Source organism: Sus scrofa, chromosome 6 (assembly GCF_000003025.6).
Source record: "Sus scrofa isolate TJ Tabasco breed Duroc chromosome 6, Sscrofa11.1, whole genome shotgun sequence".
NCBI lineage: Eukaryota > Metazoa > Chordata > Mammalia > Artiodactyla > Suidae > Sus > Sus scrofa.
Window position 1 is genome coordinate 123,702,590 of NC_010448.4, and position 27,355 is coordinate 123,729,944.

Here is a 27,355-nt window from a genome sequence, read left to right on the forward strand (position 1 = left end):
AATGCAGGGCACAGTGAGACTGTTAGTTCTCTCCTTTTATTTATTTATTTTTTTTTTTGTCTTTTATTGTTGTTGTTGTTGCTATTTCTTGGGCCGCTCCCGCGGCATATGGAGGTTCCCAGGCTAGGGGTTGAATCGGAGCTGTAGCCACTGACCTACGCCAGAGCCACAGCAACGCGGGATCCGAGCCGCGTCTGCAACCTACACCACAGCTCACGGCAACGCCGGATCGTTAACCCACTGAGCAAGGGCAGGGACCGAGCCCGCAACCTCATGGTTCCTAGTAGGATTCGTTAACCACTGCGCCACGACAGGAACTCCTGTTAGTTCTCTTAATCTTCAGCCTGTTAAAATCCTACGCAACTTTCAAGTTTCAGCCCAATGTCATGACTTTGATTCAAACATCATCTTCACTCAGCTGGGGAGAAGATATTATCATTTTTATAAATTCATTGATATAACAAATATGTCACCTACCAGGGAGAGAGAGAGAGATCTGGTCCCATTATCAGGCACGATGTGAAAAACAAAACAAGCTAATTTTCTGCCTTCTTTGATCATACAGAATCCATAAATTAAACAAATATACACAAATGCATACATGAAAAAAATCATGCATAATGACAAATCCTCTGATACCATGTGGCCTATGGTATTTTATGTAAGCTCTGGAAAATATCTAGACTATATCTAAAGCATGCATGTGAAGGTTTGAGTGAGTTTTGGTGGGGCGGGGGCATGTAGCAGGCAGTAGTGAGCTTGGATGAGGGGAATGAGTATTTTGTAGAAAGGAAACATCAGATCCAAAACTTTTGAGTCAGGGAAGTGCTCGGAATTACACTTTTATATCCAGTGTTTTCTTTTATTTATTTATTTTAATTTACAACATTTTTAAAAGTGGGGTATAGTTGATTTACAAAGTTATATAACTTTTAGGCTTACAGCAAAGTGAATCAGATACATATATAAATACATATATTCATCTTTTCCATATGGATTATTAGAGAACATTGAATAGACTTCCCTGTGCCATACAGTAGGTCCCTGTTAACTATCTCTCCTTTATATAGTAGTGTTTATGTGCCAACACCATTCACCCAATTTATCCCTTCCCCCCTCAGTTTACGTTTTCGTAACCCTGAATTTGACCTCAAAATCTTTGAGTCTGATTCTGTCCTACGAACAAGTTCTTTTGTATTATTTCAAAAATTAGATTCCACATATAAGTGACACTATATGAAAGAAGCAGAATCCAGCATTCTTAGCGTGGTGAGAAAGAAAAAAATGGCAGATGAGGAGGCGAGAAAAAGGATCTCATGACCTGACAGGTTTTGCCTTGCATACAATTATTTTATCCCCTAGAGAAATACATTAGCATCAAGCTTATTGATCATGCGTCACATTTGGCACCCTCACAATACCTGACAATGTACCTAATACACCTGGGAGCCAACACAGACGTGTTTACTCAAAATAGATATTTCTTCATAACTCCTTACTACCTACAGTTTTGAATAGCAATCCTTGGTTAGGTAACATATTGACAAGAATACTGAATATAAGTGACGAAGTGTAAAACTTCATATCCCAACAAAATGACATCTCTCCAGACTGATGGTGATTAATTGATGAACATTTTTTGGATGTGGTTGTTCAACCTTCTTCACTTAAGCTCCAATTTCTTCATATTTCATATTAAAGAAACACCAAAGAATTTTTCATTCACATTGTTGAAAAAGCCACTGAGGATTTGTTAAAGTTGATAAATAATATTTTTTTAAAAACCTACTGCTAACATCACATTTAATGGTGAGAGACTCAAAGCTTTCCAACAAGATAAGATACAGGGCAAGGATGCCCCCTCTTACAACTTCTTCTCAATATAATATCAGAATTTCTAGCTAGTGAAAACAGACAAGAAAAAGAAATAAAATATACATAGATTGGAAAAGAAAAAATAAAATTATTTTTGTTCACAGAAATATAGAAAATCTGAAAGAATTGACAATCTGCTGGAACTAGTAATAGATTGTAACAAGGTTGTAGGATACAAGGTTAACATACTAAAATCAATCTCTTTCCTATATATCAGTAATGAACAAGTGAATATGAAATCAAAAACACAATAACAGTTATACTAGCACGCCAAAGAAGAAACACTTAGCTATAAATCCAACAAAATATGTACAATTTACATTGAGGAAAACTACAATATCCTAATAAACAAAATCAAAGGACTAAATAAATGGAGAGATATTCCATGTTCATAGATAGAAAGAGTCAATGCTGTCAATATGTCAGGTCTTCCACTTGATCTATAGATTCAAAGCAATTACAATCAAAGCTGTACCAAGTTATCATGTGGATGTTGACAAACTAATTCTAAAGTTTATGTGGAGAGGCAAAAGACAGAGAAGAGCAAGAAATATATTGAAGGAGAAAAATAAAGTTGGACAACTGACTCTACTAGACTTCAAAACTTACTGTTAAGCTACCCAAGTCAGTGTGGTAAAATAATAGACAAATAGACCAGTGGAATGGAATAGAGAGCCCTGAAGTCAACCTATACAAATATATTCAGGCGATCTTTGATAAAGGCACAAAGTAATAAAATGGAGCAAAGACGGTGTTTTCAAGAACTGGTGTTGAAACAACTAAATATCTACATGCAAAACTAGGAATCAAAACACAGACCTTGTCACAAAAAAATAATTCGAAAAGGAACACAGACTTTAATGTAAAACACAACACCATAAAACTCCTAGAACATAACACTGGAGAAAACCTAGATTACCTTGGGTATGTCAATGCCTTTGTAGATACAATATCAAAAGCATGATCCATGCAAGAATAAAGCATGACTTCATTAAAATTAAACATTTTTTTGCTCTGCAAAAATCAATGTCAAGAGAATGAGAAAACAACTCACAGACTGAAAACATTTGCAAAATACATATCTGATAAAGAACTATTTTCCAAAATATGCAGATAACTCTTGAAACTCAATGATAAGGGAAAAACCAACTCAATTAAAAAGTGAGCCAAAGGCCTTACTTGACACCTCACCAAAGAATATATTCAAATGCCAAATAGGTATGTGAAAAGATGCTCCAAGTCAAATACCATTAGGAAAATGTAAAATAAATAATGGCAAAATACCAATAGTCCTATTAGAATGGCCAAAATCTGGAACATTGACAGTATCAAATGCTGGAGAGGATGTGAAACAACAGGAACTCTCATTCATAACTGGTGGGAATGCAAAATGGTGCAGCCACTTTGGAAGAACAATTTGGCAATTTCTTACAAAACAAAACATACTCTTACCATACAATCCAGCAATCTCATTCCTTGGTATTGTCTATACATAAGCCTGCATAGGCATGGTTAGAATAGCTTTTATTCATCATTGTCAAAACTTGGAAAACTGATATCCTTCATAAGTAAATTATGCTACATCTATACAATGGAGTATTTTTCAGTGCTAAAAGCAAATGAGCTATTATTGTAAGACATGGAGGGGCTTAAATGCACATTACTAAGTAAAAGAATCCAATCAGAAAAGACTATAAAGTATATGATTCCAAATATATGACATTCTGTAAAAGGCAAAAGTATGAAGACCATACAAATATCAGTGGTTTTCAGGGGCTTGTGAGGGAGGGGAATAATAAATAGGCAGAAGATTTTTAGTGAGAAATCTATATCTTAGTGAAAATAATCTGTATGATGCCATAATGATGAATATGTGTCATTATGCATTTAGCCAAACTCATAGAAAGTACAAAATCAAGAGTGAACCATTTTGTAAACAAGGTACTTTGGGTGATAATGATGTGTCAATGTAGGTTCATCAATTGTGAAAAATATACCACTCTGGGGGGAATGTTGGTAACAGGGAGGCTATGCATGTGTGGTGACAGAGTTTATACAGACAATCTCTGCACTTTCCCTTTAATTTTGTCATGAATCTAAAATTAACCTTAAAGAGTAGTTTTAATAAAAAAATTTTTTGGAGTTCCCGTCATGATGCAGCAGAAATGGATCCCACTAGGAACCATGAGGTTGCGGGTTTGATCTCTGGCCTCTCTCTGTGGGTTAAGCATCTGGTATTGCCGTGAACTGTAGTGTAGGTCACAGACATGACTCGGATCCGATGTTGCTGTGGCTGTGGCATAGGACGGCAGCTATAGCTCCAACTGGACCCCTAGCCTCGGAACCTCCATATACAGCGGGTGCGGCCCTAAAAAAGAGCAAAAAAATTAAAGTATATGTATTTTTAAGCCAGAAAAATATTTTAAGTCATTTTTTTTTTTTTGGTTAATGGTTATTAAAAAATTTGTTTCCATAAGAAAAAAAGTTTAAAATTTTGAATTTATAAGTCAAATGGAGGTAATAACTGATTTTCTATTATATACAACTTGTCAAATGTTTAAAAGAGCATACCTCTTTACCTTTTTTTCCTACAGAACATCCCACATTCCCTATGGAATTATAGTGATATTGTAAACAAAATATGACAAACACTGCACTAGGTAAAGTTCTCAAGAAACTTCACATTTTTTTGAGAATATAAGATTCCTGTCAAAAAATAGGGTAAAGTAGTATATAGAAAAGTAGTAGGGGGAGTTCCCATTGTGGCTCAGTGGGTTATGACCACAACTAGCATCCATGAGGACGCAGTTCTATCCCTGGCCTTGCTCAGTGCGTTAAAAATCTGGCATTGCTGTGAGCTGTGGCATAGCGTGGCAGCTGCAGTTCAGATTCAAGCCCTAGCCTGGGAACTTCCATATGCCGCAGGTGAGGCCCTAAAAAACAAAAAGACAAACAAAAAAACTAGTAGGATGAATGACTATTACAGACAATTAAGTGTTAAAGAAGTCAGAGGAAGAAAATGCTGCAAGAGTGATGAAATATTAAGTTGGGGGTAATTTTTATGGAGGAAGAATGTTTTGAGACCATTTTATTATAAAACATGACTCTTACCTGTGGGTCCAACAGAGTAGTTTGAGTCCGATAAAATCAACATCATTTGTAGGTCAGGAACTATGGCTGCTGAAACAAAAACACTTTTCTTGGCCTTTATAAGACTTAAAGTTTCCAACTAGAAAAACAAGACTTTTTCAAAATGACCACGAGAATAAACACTGTAAAATACTTAAAGCTGCTGCTGCTGAATATGATGGTGACAAGTATGATGAAGGCGATGATTAATATAGGCAATAGCATTTTGGAAATGAGCAGTGGTGGGATTTGAGGTGCCCTGTCCACAACTCCTTTTCCTAACAACTCCTTTTCCTCATCCATTTAGATATAAGGGATATTAGGGTCATCAAGAGATATTCATAATTTCAATGTATGATCAAAATGACCTGTTCTAAAATTCAGAACACGTATACTCTTCAATATTTTATTTTTACTTATTCAAGTTACCACCTTCCTCAACCCATTTAAGGACAGCTATTTTTTGGCAATGAATGGAATTTCTTAAAAACTTGAGATTTTATCCCAGTAAGCTTTTCAGCTATTTTCCAAATGGCTAAGGGGGAACAGATCAGTTTTTGTTTGTTTTGATCTCCAGGCATCACTCTGTTAAAACATGTTAAAACAGGCCTTTTAATTTAGTGAAATTGTTCTCAATGTTCACAAGATGTTTTTGTAGCCAAGGACTTGCCCAATATGCAAAAGTACCCTGTACTATTTGCTTCTGTCCTTTTTTTTCTTCCTTCTTTCCTTCCTTCCTTCTTCCTCCCTCCCTCCCTTTCTTCCTTCCTTCCTTCCTTCCTTCCTCTTCCTTTTACCATATAATTTCAGGTTCACCCATGGAGTCCCAGCAGACAAATAGGACATTCCCAAGAATCTTATTCTCTTGACCTGGACTCAGCCACCAACTGAGACTCTCTTTTCTTCTATTAATTTTATTTTGGAGAACAGACTGACTTTCTGTGTCACCAGCTAGAGGAAAGGATCAGCTGGCTCTGCTCTTCATTACCAGAAACCACTGGCTTATTTTTCAAATTAATCCATTCTCTCCCTTCCACCAACAGAAAGGCAGAGTTTTTAAGGTTCTCAGCCAAACGGAAGATATTGCTCACTAACATTCTCTTAAACAATTATTGAACATGGCTTATACTTACTATACTGGGAAGGCACATTCCTGGGATTCTTCTCTGACCACTGTAGGTCAGCTTTGGGGTTCCCTGTTGTCTTCACTCCTACAAGTAGAAATGAGCACCCTGGTTTTACTCTCTTCTCATGAAGCCCTTTTTAATTCCAGGTTTAAGAGGTAACTGATGCAAAAAAAAAAAAAGTTACTAAAAGAATAATAACTTTATTGTCTGAGTAAATTTTGGACAGGCAGCTTTGGGAAGTTTAAGAAGAAAGAATGAGAAGTTATGGCTAAAGGAGTCACAAGAGCATTCTAAAGGCAAAATTCCTACTTTGAAGCTATGCTGCAGATCTGCATTATACTGGGAGCTACAGGATAATTCTCTGAGGATTTTTTAAATTATGATTTTTTTTTCTCTTAAGGAAGACTTAAAACATTATTTACATAGGAACAAAAACAACCCTATACAAAGATAATTAACCATCACACAGTAACATTCTACTCATTCTTAACTGTTCAGCTTGAAAGACAACGACATTATACAGTTTGGGGTGTAAGAGCAGATGTGAATTTGATATCAACCAGAACAGGATTGTACTAGCTACTAGCACAACACATTAGTCAATGGATCCCTCATGTTTCTCATCTATAAAATGAAGAATTAGGCATTCCCACTGGGGCTCAGTGGAAACAAATCTGACTAGTGTCTATGAGGATGTAGGTTCAATTCCTGGCCTTGCTCAGTGGGTTAAGGATCCAGCGTTATCATGAGTTGTGGTGTAGGTCGCAGATGTGGCTGGGATCCCAAGTTGCTGTGGCTGTGGTGTAGGCCACGGGCTGTAGCTCTGATTCAACCCCTAGCCTGGGAATCTCTATACACTGTGGGTGCGACCCTAAAAATACAGAAAAATAAATAAATAAACAAATAAATAAATAAAATGAGGAATTACTAACAACTTTTAAAAATTGCTGTGAGACTTCAAAAACAATTTTATGGTTACCAAAGGACATGGGTGAAGAGGGGATGGATTGAGGGTTTGGATTAGAAATATGCACATATGGGATGGATGGTCAATGGGGGTCTGCTATATAGGACAGGGAACTCTACCTAATATTCTGTGATAACCTATATGGGAAAAGAATCTAAAAAAGAACATGTACATGTATAGCTGACTCACTTTGTTGTACAGTAGAAATTATCACAACACTGTAAATCAATTATCCTTCAATAAAACTTTAAAGAATAAAAAATAAAAGTAGTGACAAGCTACATATTTAAAAATCCTGTAAAAATTAAAGGAAATAATGAATATGATTATATGTATGGGCTTCTTGGCTGTGTGATTTAATCAATTTCCTTAACTTCTGTGCCTCAACTACCTCAAGGGACGGTTTGGAAGGTTACAAATACCTTATACATGTAAAGTCTTTGAGTAATGTCTGATAAGTGTTCACGATGATGATGATATAATGACTGCCTGACTTATAATAAACATTAGTCAATTGTGGGGAGTTCCCACTGTGGCTCAGCAGGTTACGAATCTCACTAGTGCCCATGAGGGTGCAGGTTCTATCTCTGGCCTCACTCAATGGGTTAAAGATCTGGCATTACCATGAACTGTAGTGTAGGTAACAGACACGGCTTGGATCCTGCATTGCTGTGGCTGTGGTGTAGGCCTGCAGCTGCAGCTCTGATTCGACCCCTAGCCTGGGAACTTCCATATACCACAAGTGCAGCCATAAATAGAAAAAAAAATAAATAAATCAATCCTGCTTGTTCATTTATATCCTCAATGAATGACTATTTAACTTAAAATCCATCTTTGGTCATTTGTAGTTTACCCACTAGTAAACAATTTGACACCTATCTTTGCAATGACATTAGATTACATACTAGAAGGAGCAAAAACAGACAAGTTGGATTAGGAAGTACATTGGTCATAATATAAAGAGTTCTGGACCACACATCAATACTTTTTATGAGAACTTGGAATAAATTCACTTTAAATATGGTTCAATTGTTTATTACTTCTTCTTTTAAAATCAGCCTCATTGAGGGACTATTTATAGCTCTTGTCTCCTACTCTCTGTCTCCTGACCTTAAAGTTTCTGCCTCTGCTGCCACTTCCCCTCTCTCTCCTTAGAATCCACTTTAAATTTGAAAAGACTTGTGGAGAACATCATGATTGTTTTGGAAGAACTTTTTCTACCAGATCATCTTACAGATCCCTGACCATTTACACTGGCTGGCCTTTGGACTGGCCCTCAGCACAGTACAAACAGCTGAAATGAGGACAGGGGTCAGATGATACAGAATAGAATTTAGAAGAACCTCTGTTCTGCAACAATGATGTAAGCAAACATTTTCCTTAGAAGCAATAGACATAGAAGGTGATATGACAAATATTCCAAAAATGAAGTTTAGTACTCCAAACTGGGACCCAGACCTGGCACTGGAAAATTAAAAATGATTAAGACACTTTTTCTTTTGCCCTTGAAGAGCTTATAGTATTGTCCACTAAACAGAAATTTTGCAAACTATGAGAAAAAAATCAGTGTGTAACTTCTGTGATAATGCCTGAGCAAAATAAAGGAAGAAGACAGCTTGTTTGTATGTTAAGCAAAATTTACTTCATAAGATAGGATGCCTGAGCCCAAATCTTAAAGGATAAGCAAGAGAAAGAGGAAAAAAAATTATAGCACAGATATGAGTGTGAACAAAGGCAAAGAGGCTTGGCCAAGCACTGGTGTGTGTGTATGTGTTTGTGTGTCTGTGTGTGTAAAAGCAGTTCAGCCATACTCTGTGTGTGTAAAAGCAGTTCAGCAGTACCTGGCGTCTAGAGAGTATGGCAGTAGATTGATGCATGGATGAGAAGGATATGTGAAGAGAAAAATGAAAATTGTGGGAATCATTGGGGACTGTTAAAAATTCATAAGGGAGTTCTATGTATAGTTTTCTAAGGTACCTCCATATTGTTCTCTATAGTGTTTGTACCAGATCCTGCTGTGTAGCACTGGAAACTATGTCTGGTCACTTATGATGGAGCATGATAATGTGAGAAAAAAGAATGTATACATGTATGTGTAACTGGGTCACCATACTGTACAGTAGAAAATTGACAGAACACTGCAAACCAGCTATAATAGAAAAAAATAAAAACCAGTATATAAAAAAAAAATCATAAGGGAGAGAGAGAGGAAAAAAAAAACTGATTGATTTAGGAAATGAGCAAAGATGAGATTAAGAGAATCCCTGTGTGGGGTCCTTACTGCAGAAAAAGATCTCTCTCTTTTGAGACCAGAGGTAAAGAAATATCAGAGGTAAATAAACATTTAGTTTGGGAACACGGTTTTGGGCTCCATTCTACGTAATGGTTTTATTCCTTGTGCGAAGTCTTTGAGGGTAAGACAGTTGTGAAAACCTTGAATGGAAGGACAACATTTGGTCACACTCGCTGAAGACACTAGGGAAGAATAGGTAGGTACGAGTAAACAAAACAACTAGTGATTGGTAAACATCCAGGAGTAAATAATCTATTAGGCTGCATAAAGGGTTTATCTGAGATTGGATGCTACATTAGTGGCAACGGTAAGAAAGGCCTGATGCTTTTCACCAACAATGTTTCATTTGCAGAGAAAGCTGGTTGCAGTCTCTATCTGTGCCCCCATCTCTCCATGAGAAGTCCTCAGTGTTACAATTTTTCTAGAAAAGAAGTTGCAGGGTTTTAACAAGAATGATTCTGGAATCAATCCTGGGGTTCAGGCTGGCACGTTTTATGGAAAAATTTGGGGGGCAGTGGAAAGCCAATTTCTAGAACAGGTGACCTTTGAAGAGAAGGACTTTATGAGCTTGGGGAATTGGCCCAGCAAGAATGAGTCTTAGGAAGGTAGAAGGATGACATTATGTGACAAGTGCATATGGTAGAATGAGGTTGCTGGAGTTACTGATCCGACAAAGTTGCTGTAGCTGTTACTACAGGAGTCTAGTAATCACAATAAATAGGTCTAAAGTTCAAACAGAACAGGAGAGAGAACTCAACAGAAAGCCTTTGACTCTGCCTCCTGCACTGTGATCCCACAGGATCCTTTAAAGGAAGGATAAGTATCAACGCTAGACTTTTGTTTAAGGTGTTTCTGTTGTTTCCCACCTTCCCTCTGGCCCAGAATCACTTTGAAACAACTTTACTTTGTATACTATAAAGCCCCTACTAAGCAAAGTTGTGGACTGTGAAGCTGCACTCTACTTGGCATAAATAATCAAAGTTATTGAAGATTTTACTCATAATACCTAATTCCTGGGGGGAGGGTCAGGAAAGCCCAGTTTTAACTGCTTAAATTGCGTATTAGGAGGGAGTATAGGAAACAAGACCCCAGACAAGATAAAAAGCTAAGCATCAGGAACCTCCATCCTCCTGCCCCCTTTGTTACACAGGTTGCCATGACACTAGAAAGAGGCAGAGCTGGTGGCAAACAGGAAAACGTACTGTATTATGAGAAATTTTTTAAAAAATCCTTGATTTTCTTTTTCTCTCTGAGTCAGATTTGGTGAGAAAATTTCCTGACTCACTTAGTGTGTTGTACACCATGTCAAAGGTAACATCTTCCAAAATAACATACACCAGAGTAATCTCTGCCTTTCCCATTGAATCCTGGGACCCTGGGACCCTTCCATAATGCAGCTATTGGACTTATTGTAGTTTCTGCTGATAAAGATTTCAGATGTATAGGATTTCCAGGTGATGACAAGGTCAGCGATGGGGACGGGGTGTAGGTAATCGAAGTGGTTTAGAGATAAAGGTCCCTGGCTTTCCAGTCGTACAACCACCTCTGGCCTTTGTTTTCAAATAAGTAATTTCTGGCTGATTACAACAAATACTGTAGCACCATTTGGATGTATCCCCTGAAGGAAAATTCCTATTCTGGGCCAAATGTTGTATCAGTGAGGCTGTTCCTGCCAAAGTGAATTTTTCCTTTCTTTGTTCTTCTGGATAATCCTGACAATCTTTCCTATGTACGCAGAGCTGAAAGTGATAATAACCCCAATTTTATAGATGAAGTAACAAACTCAGGGACAGAAAGAACCTTCGGCTCAAGTGTACAGGAGCACAGAGAGGCTGGAGCTGAAGTCACTGTCTTCCTGTCCTGCTGCCTTCCTGAACAGCCGGCCTGCTCCCTGGGACTGGGACTAAGGCAAGTGTTTTCACATAAGTTTATGCGCTCGCGTTTGTCCTCGGTGCACTTAGGCCTTGAGGACTTTTGTCACTGCCCAGAATCATTGTTTTTTAACAAGAAACAGTCTCCAAGAGGCTAAACACCCCCCTCTCTCTCTCTCTCTCTCTCTCTTTTTTTTAACTCACTGCACATCTGTGTGCTGAGAGGATGTGGTGTCCGAAGCTTCAGCATCCGACCCCAGAGGCCCCGCCAGCTGCATCTGTCCAGCTTGCTCTTCTGCTTGACCTGCACTCCGGGGAGGCGCCGGGCTGTTTAGCCACCGTATCCCCTGGCAATCTGTTCAGGAACACAGACCAGAAGGGCTGCCGAGGGCTGCGCCAGCTTCAGAATCCTGCTGCCATCTAGGGATGAGATGGAGGTCTTGGCGCTTTCGGCACGGGTTCACATTGCGCGGCCTGGGGCGGGGTACACTCCGAGTGGCCCGGGGGACCCAGACGCTGCCATTCGCCCAGCCTGTCGAAGCAAGGGAGCAGGAGAGAAGGCAGACAGAAACTGCGACAGGGAAGAAGGAGAGCGAGAGTAAACAGCAGGGAGCAAGGGGCAGACTTCTGCAAGGACCGGACCGGAGCTGGGAAGGAAGCGATTGAAAGGGTGCGTGGGCGAAAGCACTGCTCCTTAACAATGATCGGAGTGTGTGTTTACGGCACCTAGCCACTGTCCGCACGTGGCTCCCCCTGAGGCTTAAGGGGGGTCACTGCCTCCGGTTACTTTATACCCATATATAATTGTCAGGGTTTCCTCTTGCAAGTGGGAGAGGTGGCGGATACAGCCTTCAGTGAAGATTGTATAGAAAACCCAGAAAGAGGAGATATCCAGAAAGAGAGATGTACGGAGTTAACTTTACGCCTAGCAGCGCGGCGACAGCGTCTCTTTCTTCTACAAACAGAACAATGGGGCTTTCAAAGAAGCGAAGGGGAGAGGGTAGACTCCAGGGAAAAGGAGGAGGGGCGCAGGGATTGGGGAAGGGGCCCGGCTGTCGACTGGGAGGTCCTGCTGGGAAACTTCAAATCCAATTCTTTCTGAAAGGAAGTGTTATTAAAAGTAAGTTTAATCCTTCCAGCCAGACGGCTCATAAAAGCATACAATTAAGTCAAACAAATGACGACAGCATTTTCTCCCCTACCTGTTCCCCCGTTCTGAGTGTAATTACTACAGGCTGGTCTTGTCTCATTCTGTGCAAACAGAAGGAATGCTTCCTAGGTGCCAGGATCTCTCCCTCTCTCCTGCCTCTTCCTTCCCCACTGCCCCACCCCAAACCCGTTCAGCTCTTGGAACCAAGCAGCCTGACTGCAGATCCAGCCAAGAACAAAGGGACGAATTTCAATATTTCCTCTTTGTGCAAGGTTAATTGAAAATCAAAAAGTCACTTTTCAAATGTCATATTAAACCCGCTGCTGCATCAATTTCCTTTTGCTTCCCATCTCCATAGGCAAGAGAAAAGTGTTTAGGGGGATGGCAGGGAGGCCAGTAAAGAAGGAATACAATGGAGAAAAAGAGGAAGAAAGAGTGAAAGGATTAAAAAAAAATCACAGATACACACAGACTTTGACTGCCGATTATGCTGCTAACATGAGGTGGAAGATTGTTTACCAAAGTGTCCTCAGTCATAGGCAGACTTTGCATTTGATACTGTTGCTTGGTATTCCAGAGACAGAATTGCATCCTAAACCTGGGGAGATTAGGCCTCCATATTTTTATGTTTTAGTAGATGGATCACAATCTGATGGTCATAAATGCCGAGTTTTAAAATCTTAAAGGGTAATGGAATAACCTGACCATCTTCATCTCCCCTTCCCAGTTTTATTTCCCTTTGAAACTAGTACACACACACACACACACACACACACACACACACACACGCCATACACACGAGCACATTTTCATAGCAAAAAGTTGGCCCACAGGTTTCAGACCAGAGAGTTTTGTGTCATAGGGTATTTTGGAAGTTTTGGGATTTGTGCTGGAATTTAGTGACCCAGCATCATTAGCTTTGCTGCTGTTCCAGTAACTGCCTTCTCTGTCTCTAGCTTTCCTGAACATCAATTTCCTCATCCAAAAAAATTGGACATCACAGCTGCCTCCTAAAATCACTTGCACAGACCAATTGAGGTGCCATATGAACAGAGCAAGCATGTATTAATTCTCTATCCAGTTCTTACATTCCCTAGACCTGGTGGTCTTTTTTTTACCAGTTGCCAAGGTCTGAGGTCTGCAGAATGGCCTCTGCTTCCGGGTTTCACTGTACCCAATCTGTGTGTCTCTTAACAGGCCCTGCTGCTTTGCTCCACCAACCTACCAATTCTCCCTGAATCAGTTACTTCCCTGCCCTGTCACTTTAATCTCGATGTCCAATGCCTCTCACCTTATTTTCCAAATACTGGATATTCGCCCTTGTGATGAACCAATAGGTTGTTTCCCTAAAGAACATACTAGTCACAGTAGGCTTGTCTAGTAGGCTTGTGCCAGATTGAACTTTGTATTATTACTACAAATAAATTTTTAGCTAGACAGGCAGGCTAAAGAGCCAGAATTGTAGAATAAATTCATCCTAAAATAAGCCATGTGTATAAGCCAGGCCCATAAAGCTTCTTTGTTTTTCAATATTATCTTATTATTGTGGTGACATTGGATGTGTCCACCGACCCAAAATGAAGGGACAGTGAGAAGAAAGTAACTGTCTGTACACATTAGAATGTATTTACAGAAGGAAGTAATCTACAACATTGACCATCTAGCTCATGTCAAAATTTCTTCATTCGACAGATTAAATGGACAAACATGCTTTTACCTCTTGGATTTTTACCAACTTACACCTGTATAAATGCATCCTGTGTCCTATTGGACCCCTTTCTCAGTTAAAGTTCTTTTTATTTTGTTTATTTATTAAGAATTTTTAGGGCTGTACCCTTGGCATATGGAAGTTCCCAGGCTAGAGTTGAATCGGAGCTGTAGCCATTGGCCTACACCACAGCTCACAGCAACACCAGATCCCTAACCCACTGAAGGAGGCCAGGGATGGAATCCGAGTCCTCATGGATACTAGTCAGGTTTGTTACTGCTGAGCTACAGTGGGAATTCCCTAGAGATCTTAATTAAAATATTCCATCAACTATGTAACTTTTCTTTGCATGTCCGCATACAATGGACCAACGCTTTGGGCAGCACTTGTTCCCATATAAACTTTATTAGTGTTTCTGTAATTATTTGTGAAACATATTTGTTAAAACATACATGGTCCTCTTCTCACTCTCTAAACCTCTTGAAAACAACAATCGTATCTCTCTTCTTTCTAACCCTGGAATTTATGGATAGAAGCTTAATACATAGTTGTTGGAATTTGAAAAATTATGAAAAAGGATATGGATCATGGGCTGTCTCAGCATAATATCTAGACAATTTCCAAAGCAATTTTGTGATAAAAACCAACTTAATCATTTTGTTGGACCATCAGAAAAGCAGTCAGATGACTGGATAAATTAATGACTTTAAGAATTTGTAGATACAGTCTAAGTTGACAAAATATGCATGTGCATCAGCAAGTGTTCTTTTATCTGGTGAGTCTGATTATTTAACATAAGATTACACAGAAAGTGTGCTTTCATGACCTACTATTTTCTAAAGCCACTTATGTTTCTTAATCTTATCCATAGCTCCTCTCTTATAACACCAGTCCTCCAAAGAGAAAGAGCAAGCATGAGAGTGAGAGAGGTAGAGGAGATAGAAGAAAAGAAGGAAATAAGGAAAATGAAGAAATCAGTTATATTTAACTGATAAATCCACTCTGGAGTTGTAGTGGAATTCTGACAAGCTAGTTGGACAGCTCTTAAGGACATCTTTTAAATTATTACCTTTAATATATTGACATACTTAGGATAGTATATTACTTATTACTACTGTATTATATTTCCAGAAAGAAATTCTGTAGAGTATTTATAAGGACATTAGGGATGTGAATTGAAAAATAAACACATGAGAATTTATTCACAGTGGTAAAAGTAGGTATTGGAATCTTGTCCTGACATTTCCTATAATCTTCTACATAAACTTCAGTGAGGAACTAAATCCCTAGATATTCTTTTTCTTTGTTGTTTTTCCTGGACAATGGCATGAAAATCCTGATCTAACATATGGATTATGGAAAGAAACACGAGTCAATATCTGTGCAACTTTGAAAAAGTTATATGCAGGATAGAACTAGAGGTGGCAATTATAAATACTATATTTTAGTAACCTATGTTAATACACTAGATGCTTACTGTGTAATGATTTTATTTTATTTATTTATTTTTTGCTATTCTGGAGCCAGGAATTAGCTTGAATCTCTTAAGCAATGGAAGATGCAAGATTAGCTATTGTCATTATTACAAATAAATTTTTGCTATAGTCCAATGATGTACCCATAGGCTAAAATCTCAAAGAATGATTCTAGTGGAAAAACTAGATATAAATCCTGTAGTGTCTGAAGGAAAGGGAGCCACAGTGAAGGTGGGACAGCTAGAATTTTCAGGACCCATGTCTGTTCATTTGCATTACAGGCTTTTTATTTCCTTCTCTTGTTCTCATTTAAAAAATCTCTGTATCCCCCTTACTGCTAGTATTTTGTAAGGTATTCGAAATGTGTATTTAATCCATCCAAGTTTGTAGTCTCCAGTGTCAAAGCTTCTGCTTAATGCTGAGTTAATGCTTGGTCGTGCCAAAGCTTGAAGCTTTCAACACAGCCCGAAAACCAGCTGTGACACATCACTAACGCAGAGGCTTTGGCTCCAGAGACTGCTGCCTGCATGGAGTAAATGCATCATTTTTTAAAGCTTTGTCAGTGCAATCTAAGAGCTCTGTAGAGTGTAATTGGGGATCTTTGAAAAAATGTATATTTGAAACCATTTTACAAGAATCATGTGGGAGACTTGCTTTAAACTTTGTCTTCTAAACATCTCACTGCCCCAGAAACAGGTCTGTCATTTGGGGCAGTTCCTGATTTTGATTTGGTTATGTTTCTTTCCTTCACTTAGCCATCTTGCCCTTTTAGTGAACTGAGGAAAGTAAATTTGATGAAGCAGACATTTTTCTCTGACTTTATCTTAGAATTCCTGATCTTGGAAGGAAGAAGACTCTGGGTTATCCACTGTTGCTCCAAGTGTGGTCTGGGACCAATAGCATCTGCTCCTGGAAGCTTATTTGAAATGTAAATTATATGCTTAATCAGAGCCTCTGGGAGGTGTGCCCAGGAATCTGCATTTTAACAAGCCCCCTGGGTAATTTTGCTCAATACTAACAGAAGAACCATAGTTCTAGGCCACTTAGATTCAGAAATTCCTGATGTTGTATCCTTGGTCTTACAGTCTCATTCAGAACATTTTACTTTTAATGTAGTTAAAAATAACCTGGGTCGGAGTTCCCATCCTGGCTCAGTGGTTAACAAATCCAACTAGGAACCATGAAGTGCAGATTCGATCCCCGGCTTCGCTCAGTGGGTGAAGGACCGGCGTTGCCCTGAGCAGTGGTGTAGGTCCAGATTTGGCTTGGAGGCTTGGATCCCTTGTTGCTGTGGTTGTGGTGTAGGCCAGTGGCTACAACTCCAATTGGACCCCTAGCCTGGGAACCTCCATATGCAGCAGGTGCAGCCCTAGAAAAGACAAAAAAAGAAAAAAATAATAATAAACTGAGCAACTAATAAAAACTATTATAATTCTTTTCAAGATGTATTGAGCAGATATCTGCTTCTTTAGCATTTACTTGTTTTATTGTTTGATGTTTGACGTATTGTAGCCAATTGGTGTACTTACATTAAAAGGAAGAAAATATTGATATGAATTTTTCCTTCTCAATATACACATCTAACCCAATAAATACATCTATCCCCATCCCTTGCAGCCATATGCAAAAACTATTAGGATGTCCTAGTCCTCTCCTCTGTAGGTTAACCATGATTGGAGCCCTCACTTTCTCCTAAGACACTGAATCAAGCTTATGCATTTTCTGCTAAATCCCCTCTGGATCTGGGCTCTTTCTATGCTCAGAACAATGAAAATCTCAGGACCTTTATATATACTCTGAAAATAAACCAGATTTCCCTATCTTGTACAAGTGCAAATATTTTTAAAACTTAGAATTTTAAATTTAAATGTTAAAATTAGTGTTATTCTGTTTCATTCAGCTTTTGCTCTTTTAATATTTCTTTGTTGATGGTATTTTCCCTGTATTTTAGAGATCTAAAAATAAATGGTGAGAAATAATAAACGCTTGTTAAAAACAAAACTTTAAGAATGCATAAAAGAGAATTCTAAACACCCGTGATTACATTATCCAGAAAAAATAGCAGCCAGCAATTTCCTTTCTCTACTCCACCCTCTCTCTCTATATATATATACAGAAGAGAGTTGTTAGATGTATACGAACAAAAGGAGCAAGAAGTTCATTTAAAATATAAAATGTAGATATTTTGATATATGTATACTTTTATAAATTTAAGATTATCTTTAAATACTTTTATTATCCTTCTTTTTTTTTTTTTTTTTTTTTTTTTGCCTTTTCTAGGGCAGCACCCGTGGCATGTGGAAGTTCCCAGGCTTGGGGTCTAATCGGAGCTGTAGCCACTGGCCTACGCCAGAGCCACAGCAACACAGGATCCAAGCCGCATCTGTGACCTACACCACAGCTCACAGCAACGCCACATCCTTAACCCACTGAGCAAGGCCAGGGCTCGAACCCGCAATGTCATGGTTCCTAGTCGTATTCGTTAACCACTGGGCCACGACGGGAACTCCTATCCATTTTTAAAATTAACTCTTTAAACATGAACTTTTTCTTACACTCATAAATATTCACAAAATGTTGTAACTTAATGATTGCACATACCGTAATAATTTTAAAGGTTTTTCTCATATGTAACTGTGACAGGATGAATTGTTTCCCCTATAAATTCTTGTGTTGAAGTTCTAACCAATATCTCAGAATGTGACTATATTTGGATATAGGATCTTTAGAGGTACTTAAATTATATTAAATTCATTAGAGTGGGACCTAATGCAGTATTACTAGTATCCTTATAAAAGAAGATTAGGACAGGGATCACTCAGAAGTAAGACCATATGAATACACAGGAAGACGATGGCCATCTACTAACTTAGTTACAAGTTTTACTAAATTAGTGCTTGTTATTAAGACTAACTTACTTACAAAGTAATTTTAGTTTTAATAAACTTGGCCTGAGTATGTACATAAGTACAAGAATGGTGATTGACCATATAGATCTTTTGTATTTGCTTTGCTGGAACTTTTCATAAGGAATCTCCAAATTTAACTTTTAATAGCCTTTTTAGGCTAAGAAGCCAAACCAACTATTTACCATCAGCTAGAACTATAATACTTACTGATTTGGTGAATTCCTCTTTTTTCAAGGTTTCAAGATATCCTGAGAGCCCTTTGCCTGCCAGGATGTGACCTTCCTTTCTTAACTGGTAAGGCTGCCAGAAACCCTATAAACAAGGTACCAGCCTGACCCCTCCCCAAAAGTTCTCTACAGCTCCACAAAGTCAGTTTTAGTTAGTTCTTTTCTGAGTGCATGTAACAAATAGTTTCAACTGTACTCTGTTACAAGGAGAACAGAGTCTTAGTGAACTTATGTAAATAACTATATTGCCATAAAAATAATAATAGTCACTATGAGTTTCCAAATTCTGTAGGGATCAGGTAGGGAGAAAGATAAATGTTTTCATTCTGCTTAAAATGGTATAATTTACTAAATTGCTATAAGTCATAATTAGATTAAGAGAAAAAAGGAAAAAAAAGTTTCCTTAATCTGAGAAAACAAAGATTAAGAAACCAGTAATATTTCAGACAGTCATAAAAATTATAATCATATTCATCAGTTCATTCAGTCCTATGTAATTAATTTTTGTTGATCTTGATCTTTTGGTAGCAGTTTTACAAAGCCATCAATTTTTCCATTAGAGTTCTTTAATTTCTTACCCAGTTCAGTGGTCTGATCTGAAAGTTATCAGAAACCTGTATCTGCCAAACATCCTTGTATGAATCTTCTTGAAATTAAAGCATTTCTGGAAAAGCATCAGAGTAAAACAATAACAGTCTAAAATTTTAAAAAGACAAAATGGCATGATTAAAGGTCTCATTATAATGAGGTTGACAAGCATATTTGGTTATTTCTGTGATACATCATTTGATGATAATAACTAGAATTATGACATAGCATTTTATCAGGAAATATCAGATTTTGTTAGAAATTTTGTGTAATTCTTAGAACACATGTTAATAGCATCCATCCACTTTACATAACCTAAGAAGGTTTATTATCACTTATTTGGCCATGTTTTCCATGTAATTTAATATGCTGAATAAGACTAATTACTTTAATATCTGAGATTTTTCAGTGGTCCTCTAAAAAATCCCAAAGTTAGCTAGAGAGTAAAATAATTTATTTAGCATATGATTTGGGAGTTTGTCAAAGTTATTTAAAGGTTTAAAAATACTTCTGTCAAATAAGAGCATATGTTACTATAAAACAACACTTACTCCCTTAATAAAAGTGACAGTAAAATATTGCAAATACAAAAATTTACAGCAGATTACTTAAAAAGGTAAAGAAGCATTCATACTTTATAATCAAAAGCAGATCATAGTCCAGGAAAACTTTGTCCTCTTAATATAGAGAAAATCAAATTTTAGTTTTGCACTAGCTTACACTGAATATTAATATTCATTAGCTCAACTATTTTAATTCTTAGCCAATCCTGACCATGTACAAAACCCTTATCTCAGATTTCCTTTTTCACAAACCTTATGTAACTTCCCTTTTTACATTAAAATTTTGTTCTATGCTTTCATTCTTTCTATTATTGTTATTATTACTTTGTTACTTCCTCTTTGGGATAGAATTGCTTTCTTTTTCACTTACCAAAATGCATTTCCATTCCTTATAGCTTCTAAAAATTTTCCTTGCACACAAGTATGTTCTCCTTATTAATTTTAGTATTTTTAATTATACATAGTAACTAGAATTTTTAGCTCTTAGAAACTTTAATTTCTAGAGAAAACTAAGAAGAAAATTGTGAACTGTTGTTACACCAGTGATGTTTTTGTTTTTAATTGGAAAATTTATTAATACATTTCATAATTTTTAGCAACATACATTTCATCATAGTATTTTTTTCAGTGTGATATATGCCATGTTCATTAATCGACCTAAACATTAGTTTTCCTATAATATGAAGGCAAATGTATATAAACTTAGCTTTGTTTAGAAAGTAATGTTTTTTTATTTTATCTTATTTGAAAATTATCTAGACATTCAAAGAATTACCATCACTTGTCTTAGCTTAGTAATACTTGGAAATTTTAAATTACCAAGAGATTTTGAAAGTTATTTTTAAGTGTTACCCAATTTACATTTATCTAAATCACTTGTTCCCAAAATACTATGTTTGGATTACCCACAAAAACTTCATTAGACTGGAGAAAGTCAGCCATCACATCATGCTATTTTTCCAACTGACAAATTTTTAAAGAGATAACAAAAACCTATTTGACTTTTGCTAAATATAGGTGGAATGAAAGTTTTATATTTAATGCTGATAAATCTAAAGATACATCTATTTTAATTAAAGTCACTTTGAATTTTCTTTGTTATTTATTAAAGATTAATCCTACGTTATATGAACTTGAAAAAAGAATCATTTCTATTATATATTTGAGAATTTTTATATAAGCAATTATTTATTTTAGCCAATTAGAGCTGTTTTTTATAAATTAATTTCGGCAATATCACCCAAAGGTAGGAAAAAATATATCAATAATGTGCTTACATAGACATACATACATACAGATAGACATAGACAGACATCTAGTTTTCACCTTAAAACTTCAGTCATGAGTCAGGTACAATACAAAACTCACTAGTTTATAAATAACAGTTGGAATATGTTAAGTTTACGTCCTCAGATGGCCAAGGCTTTTTACTATTTGTGGAAAAGACTTTTAAGATTTGTGTTTGTCTTTGACAAATAATCTTTATGAGGCAACCTTTCAGCAGTCTGTCCTTTTAAAAGGTCTCCTAACCCACCTTTATTTCTTTCGGTTTCAGATTCTAGTTGATTGAGTTAACTGGGCACAGTCTCAAGAGATTTGGGGCTACATTTACATGTCCACTTTTGTAGAAATTTGCAAGATCAAGACAATTGTTTTCAGTTCCCCCAGAGAATTGGTTTGCTGCCTGAATGACATCAAAAGGCTGATCTGCCTATCCAACCACATTTTCTTTTTCTCCTTTATATCGGCGAGACTATTTCAAACAAAAATGGAAATCACAGATTTCTATGTTCTAGAACTTCACAATTCAATGTAGCATGCTTTCAAAAAGTGGAGAAAGTGATTAATAAAGGCCCTCTTCTGAACAAGTCAACCACAGACCAATTCCCCCAGAATTGAAAAGCCGCCACTATTGTTCCTATCAGCTCCTCAATATATTAGCCTTAGCTTCTGCCTCAATATCAGCCTCTATCTACCACCTCAAACTGTGTGTGGGCTCAGGCAACCCTACTGGCTCCTTTTAACATGTTGAATTAACATTGCCCAAAGGACAGATTTACTTGCTCTGTATTATATATAGGTCCAGGCAAGAGAAATACCATTCCCCAATGAGAAACAATTCCAACTACACAATACAGTTAGGCAAAAGAAGCATAACCATCTTACAGGAAGCCTGTAGAAATACTCTGATTTTCTTAAAATTTTCACCTTTGTTCCATCAACACTTATACCTCTAACCATAGCCTCCACTGAGACCACAGTGACCTGTCTCAAATCTTGCAATACTGGGCAGAAGTGTTCCTGCCAGACATAACATCTATTTCCATAAACACTCAGGCACTATTGACATAACTTCTTCATGTAAGGTCTGCTCAAACAGTCTAACCTTCATAATCCTATCAACCCTTAAACTTTGTCTTCTCAATCTACTTGTAGCTCAAGTCAGGTTTCCAGCAATGGGTTTTGCTACACAGCTCAAGTGGTTTCCACATCAAGGAGCCCAGGAAACTTCTCTAAGTCTCCTAGACATTTTACCTATTCATGTACAAAAGGCTGGGTCCCCTGCAATGGAGCCTAGGGGACATGGGCTTTTTTTGTCAATATTTAATTTGATTAATCATCCTAACTACTGCCCCAAGTTATTGTTGGTCAGGTTTCTGAGTGTAATTTTAACCTTCCATTAAAAAAATAAATAAATAGATCTTCAAATTGGTATAAATAGAGTGGACGTGTTAGTGGCCCTTTAATTCTGGGCACCCAATGGGAGATCCCTTTAGCCCCCAAAACTTGGATAGTGCAGTATTAAAATCTTAGTGTTAACCCATCGATGTTATCAATGTTCATTTTATTCATCCTCTCTCTTTCTTTCTTTCTTTGTTTTGTCTTTTTAGGGACAAAACCTCAGCATATGGAAGTTCCCAGGCTAGGGGGCGAATCTGAGCTCTAGGTGCTGGCCTAAGCCATAGCCATAGCAATGCGGGATCCAAGCAGCTGATGGCAACACCCACCGGATCCTTAACCCACAGAGCAAGGCCAGAGATATATCGACCTGTGTCCTCATGGATGCTGGTCAGATTCATTTCTGCTGAACCACAGCAGGAACTCTGCAACCCATTACTTAATAACCACCTAAACTTTTCCATTCTGCTGGAACAAATCCCATGACTGTTCCCTTTTTGATATCTCGTTGTTCCATCTCTTTCAATATTAGCTCTATTTACCTTTAAAACCTTTAAATTTTTCTACCCTGTTGGGAAGAGTCCCTTGACTTTCTCCTTGGCCTCTTCCATTTTCTTGTTAATTAACCTAATATTTTTATTAGCATCTGTAAGACCCAGGAGGGGAAGTTGAGACTGCAAATTCAGTAAGACATCCCAAACTATATATTTTTTTAAATTAAAGGAGTTTTAGGGTTAGTTGTTATATGTCTTTGTGTTCACCTTTTAATTTAGTCTTTCTATAGGTACCAATAAAACAGCTGTTTATGATGAAAACTTGCTAAAATTTATCAACTTAGAAGTTTTTCTAATTTAAAGGATCCAATATCTGGCCATTAATGAATAGGATCTTAATAGCAACTCGAACCATAAACCTTTTTATGGTTTAACCGTGGATAAAGATAAGAGAGATGCCCCACACGAGAGTACAAGACTGAATAACTCACGAAAATGACTGAAGCCCTCGCCTTAAAAACAAAAGATGATGTTGGACATATCGATTTGGGGCCTCAGAGTGGAGGAAGGCAATTTACATGGAAACGAAAAAGCAAATATTTGGTAAATCAATGTTTGTTGGACCCTGCAGAGAGGATGAAACCGGAAGTAGACCCTGATCTCTAGGCCTTGCTGAGTTTCTGCCACCATACTTATCACATATTCTTTGCAGATGTGTCTAGAGAGAGCTTTAGTCCAGAAATAGGCCCTTTGTTTAACTTCTTTAGGCACCTAGAGGGGAGGTAAAAATAAAGACTTCCCGAATCTTCTGTTTCTTAAAAATAATCAGCCTAAATGAATCCTCATGCCAAAGACACACATTTTTGAGGTGGCGCATTTTGCTTTCCTACAAATGTATAAAGGATGTTTCCCAGGATCAGAAGATTCCTCCTGTGGAAATAAAGACTTTAGAACTATGTCTGTAGACACTTCTAACATCTACCTGTCAGCTATATAATGTATGATATTATATTATTCTTATAAGAGTGCTTCAGCTTGTTAGCACCTTAGCATGTGTGTGCTGTCATTCATTGGTTTGATTTTTCAAAAGATTAAATCAAGTCATTTTTTATCCAGGAAGGAACAAGCTGTTTCCCTACTTTGCCTCAGAATAGAGGCACCACTATCCAGTGGATCCTTTTAGAAACTGTATGTCTAGAGCCCTTGGTGGTGTCTGAACTCCGCACATGCCCCCTAGCAGTGGCAGTCCTATAGCAGAGTGTTATCTGGTATCTACTAAGACAAATGGGACTCCACATCCCTGGCACACATCATCAACTGAAGGCAGGGAACACTGTGGGAATTCCCTCAGAAAACTGACCTAACTCATTTGGGAGTACATTTGAGAAGTATTCCAAAGACTGTCACAAGAAAATTAAAAAAAAAAGAGAGCGAGATTTTCATGGAACTAATATCCTCTGAGAGTAGGTAGTGATGAGCAAACAACATAAGGATTGTCACCAGCTTAAATTTGGCTCAGAGCTGAGAAGAGCATAATGACACCTTTAAGCCAAGTAGAGAAGCAGATGAGGCCACACTGTGGAATTATGAGGGATCTCCAGGAAACTTTAGAAACAAGTAAATATAGCCAAGATCGGAGGTCCCACTCACAAATGATGACATGATCACAGTGTGACACTGGAGCACCTGGATGTCATCTCACTAAACAGAGAAGAGACATGATACCTTAGGTGAGGTACAGAGAGAGAGAGGAAAGTACAGTGGTTGACACCTTGGTCTTTGTGGTAAAATTGCCTTGGTCTGAATCTTGGTCCTACAGCTGATTCCCTATATGACTCAGGAAATCTCTTTAAGCCTTGATTTCGTCATCCGAAATAAGAAAATAGTACTATGAACTAGCTCACTGATGTTTGGCAAAGATTAAATGCAGTAATGTATACAGAATACTTTATACAACACCAGCCATATATAGTTAATATAGAGTTGCTATTATGGTTGTTCTTAAGTTTTGAATTTGCCAATTCCAACATGTCTTATTTGTACTTGTGTGACTATAATGTTCAACTTACAGTCAGTCTAATGAATGTTTTCCAAATGGAAATTGTTTGAAATTTAGATAGCTTAAATAGAATGCCTAGTGGTTCCCCTGGAGAATCCTGCTTGGAGACCCTAGAACATGCATTGTGTAAGCACTGATATTGGCAATGGGAGGCTGATGTGGTCAGAGTCATAAAGCTCATGGGGGGAAGTGGCTCTTTCACATCCCAAGGTAATGATGTGGCCAGTGGGAGATGAGGGAAAATATGTCAAGATATCAGAGAAGGGAATGACCCATGGTTATCCAGTAGAATTTCTAGGGCTCATATATCTTCACTCACTGGGTGAGTGTGTGTGTGTGTGTGTGTGAGAGAGAGAGAGACAGACAGACAGACAGACAGACAGAAAGAAGGAGTTGGGGAATGAGATGGAGGAGAAAGGAAAAGATTGGGGTGCATCAGATAATCTTAAGGTTTTAGACTTCCTTAGGTTTAGTGAACAATGATGTTATCACTCTCTGGATAAGTTCTACTAAAACCCATTATCACAAGTCTTTTCATGTATTTTTTTCCCCCTTAGACCTGATGATTAAGTTGTTAAAAGCCTGTGTCCAGCTGCCAGAAGGTGAATTTTGCATTACCACTTCCTAAGATGTTGGCAAATAAGAGGGCAGATAACTCTTTTTCAGTAATAATCTTTGCACCCATTTCATTGATGTGAAATTCTTAAATGAAGAAACAACAAACCTCTGATATTAAAAAAATGATTTTCTCATTTTTACATGCCACACTTCTTATTTTGTAGTAACAAAGTAAGTACTGGATGAAATAATTCTCAAGTAGATTTCTCTAGGGGAATAAAATTTTCCTGACCATTACCAGGAACATGATTATTAATCAACAATTATACAGAATATTGATCATGCTCTTGGCATCTTTCATCTTGGCCAATATATGTAACCAATCACACTCATCCTCTTTTCTCGATTTGACATAAACATCTAGTCCTGCCAACACAGAGGCACATGTTTTCATTTTAACCATTTAATTAACAAATTCAGAGACAATTGAAGGAAGAAATCTGAGAATCCAGATTTAGCTCTTCTCCTGTAAGTTCATTACCTCACCTAATTATTTCTTCAAACAGATATAGGAGAGAAGCAATTTTCATTTGTGAAGGCAAATTAAAAACAGAGAACCAATGAGATCTAAAATTTATCTGAGATAGAGTAAGCAAAGTTCAGAGAGGAGTTAGAGATGAGTTATTCTCTATGGTAGCCTGTGTAATGTCAGAAGCATTAGGGAATTAGTGTGATGAATCAGTTACACTTTAGAACTACAGAGATCCTGGGTATTTTAGGTGTATGACATTTAGCTGGGGACTTCATAGGAGACTTTATTTCCCTCACTACCATCATCACCCCTCTTTCCCAGCATTTACTAAACTATAGTTATTTGTCTATTTGCTTCATTTCCAAACTGGATTCTGGGGCAAAGATGACATTCCTCACATCTGTTCTACCAACAAACACAAAGTTATTTCACAATAAGCCATTATTGAATAAATAACAATGCCATGTTTGGCCCCAAATATTTTATGCAAATTTAAAAATTTAACAGGGATTTACAAATAAATGACATAAACAAATTTAAAGTCAAAATCTTAGCTAACCATATGAGGCATTCATTTTTACTAAGTGATATTGGCATTTGGGATGAACGAATGACAAGTGCCCAATTTTGAGTGGAAAGGAAGGATACTTTTGGAAACCTGATACATCATACAAGGCCAAAAGTTTGGAGGTGTGGGCCACTGGTCTGATGGCAAGTTAAGTATATGGATGTTTAACGTCACTGTATGAAATTGTCTCAGAGATTATATCTGATCTTTCATTGACCTTAAGAAAATAAATAGGAACTAAGAGGATAACTGAATGGAAGAAATCCTTGGGAATATAAGCCAGATCCCCACATAGGATCTTTTGGAGGAAAAATGCACATTGTTATTTTTGGTACGCAACAAGTACCATAGTTCCATTTGGAGAATTCGGGAAATAAGTGGAGTTAGCAGAGTTGGGACCAAAATCCTCTTGCAAGTGTGCTCCTTGTATAAGGCCACAATGGATTCTAAGTGACCACCTTGCTTCTTCATCCTCATTGTACATAATGTTTGTCTCAACTCATGTTATTGGAAATTTCAGAGGGGTTTAGTGGCTTCATCTTCTGCATCAAGGACAGAAAAGATAGCTGATTTGTCCGTCTTC

The 27,355-nt window shown here is 37.5% G+C and overlaps 2 long non-coding RNA genes across 2 annotated transcripts; one reads left to right on the forward strand and one right to left on the reverse strand.

The window, feature by feature from the left end:
* Nucleotides 337-14,235, reverse strand: LOC110261199. The gene is made up of 3 exons (XR_002345100.1): nt 11,467-14,235; nt 6,138-6,215; nt 337-5,055 (listed from the first exon to the last, which is right to left on the reverse strand). It is a non-coding gene; the product is annotated as an uncharacterized LOC110261199 (long non-coding RNA).
* LOC106507637 lies at nt 11,822-22,738 on the forward strand. The gene is made up of 3 exons (XR_001303763.2): nt 11,822-11,932; nt 18,740-18,798; nt 21,438-22,738. It is a non-coding gene; the product is annotated as an uncharacterized LOC106507637 (long non-coding RNA).